Source organism: Pteropus medius, unplaced genomic scaffold (assembly GCF_902729225.1).
Source record: "Pteropus medius unplaced genomic scaffold, Ma_sr-lr_union100, whole genome shotgun sequence".
NCBI lineage: Eukaryota > Metazoa > Chordata > Mammalia > Chiroptera > Pteropodidae > Pteropus > Pteropus medius.
Window position 1 is genome coordinate 18,086,886 of NW_024342467.1, and position 1,776 is coordinate 18,088,661.

The window sequence follows — 1,776 nt, forward strand, 5'->3', positions numbered from 1 at the left end:
CATCATTTGGCATATCCTAACAACAACGGACATCTTTGGTTGAGATATAAATGTCTAGTAGTATGAAGATAGAGATTTGAGAGTGAGCAGTAAGCTGGTCTTATTTGAAACCCTGAGAATGGGTGAAAAATGTAGAGAGAAGGTAGAATAAGAGGGGAGAAACCTTAGGACAATAACCTGGAGACTATGAACATTAAAGAGAGAAATTTGGGAAGAGAAGCCAGTAAAAGACTTTAAGAAGGGCAAACAGATAGCAGGAGAACTGTTGTAGCCGCCAGCCCCCGAAAGACACACAGACCACCAGAAATCAGTGAGTTATAGGAAACACACTCTTTATTCAGCCAGCTGGGTCTGCCAGGGGTATGCAGACCCCAAATTAAGCAGCCCTGAAATGTAGAGGTACAGAGTTTTTAAGCCCTAAATCTCATTCCTCATTCTGTCTTAACACAAAAGTCTATTTTTCTTCTATTTACTAACTGTCAACCTACAGGTCAGTTGCGCAAGCAGGGGTACAGAAGCAGAAAGCTTATTGTTAGAATGTTATGTTCCCATGGGTGATAACCTATGTTCCCGTGGGCGATAGCCAAGCAGTAGTTTTCCAGCCAGCACGGAACCATTTGGGCCGGTAACTGGGATGTCATGTTCAATGACTAAAAAGTGTCCATGCCACTTAGCAGCAACTGGTTCATTAGTGTCCTTGGTGAGGGTGGACGAGTAGGCACAATGGCAAGAAAATCGAGATTTGCATTGCGTGAAGGAGTGGGAGGTGGAGAAGACTAACTGTTTATGGCCCTTTATAAAGAAAGTTAGCTGTGAAGAGGTGGGAAGATGATGACAGGGAATAAGATAGAGGAAATGAAAGTAGGAAAATACTGCTTCTTTAATTACCTGAAGCAATGCAGCAGACACTGTTAGTTACCTGCTTGGTCAATATCTGTGCTCTCCTCTCTTTTTTAGTTATAGCATCCGGTTTATTCAGAGTTGACAACATGCCCAGCTAAAAGACAAGAGCTCCCACACATCCTTTCAGCTGTGGGTAACCAATGAGCTATACTCTGAAGCTGTGTAGGTTTTCTAGTATAACTTTATTTATTTTTTTAAATGCCTACAGTACCTGGTCTTGCTAGGTGGTCTCCCATCCAAGTACTAACCAGGCATGACCCTGCTTAGCTTCCGAGATCAGACGGGGTCGGGCGTGTACAGGGTGGCATGGCCATAGATTAAGTATAACTCTTTAAGAACATGGCTGATGATAGAACAGAAAGCTGCTGTATGCCTTCTCTTCTCCCTGATTTATGCTTGGAATAGGTATCTTGGATCATGAGGCAAGCTGAAGATGAAAGTCAATTTTTAGGATGTTGGAGTAGAGAGATGGTTGGGTCCTTTGTGATACCAAGAAGCCACCATACCAGCTCTCAGGCAGTTTATCTCCAGAGTTCTTTATCTGAAAGAAAACCTTTTGTGTCACCCACTGCAATTTCTGGTCAAACACAATTTCTACCCACTAATGGCAGTCATTCTACAATGGCAGTCATTCCTCATTCTCTGAAAGTACTATTTCTGCCCCTCTTGACTTAAAAAAAACAAAAACAAAAACAGAAAACAAGAGCGGCAGCTACTAATGCACTGAAATTCCTGCCTTCAAGATTTCATTTAGCTATTTCAGTCAAAGACTTTGTTCTGTCCAAGGCAAAGCATTGTAACCAGTTTCAGCCACTCTCTTCTGCTCCATCAGAGCATTTAGTAACATCCCTTCCTCTGTGCCATCTGTAACAT

General features: G+C 42.4%; 1 pseudogene; it reads right to left on the reverse strand.

Moving 5' to 3' along the window:
- Window positions 1-1,102: 1,102 nt before the first annotated feature.
- Window positions 1,103-1,221, reverse strand: LOC120602569 (uncharacterized; annotated as a pseudogene).
- Window positions 1,222-1,776: the final 555 nt, after the last annotated feature.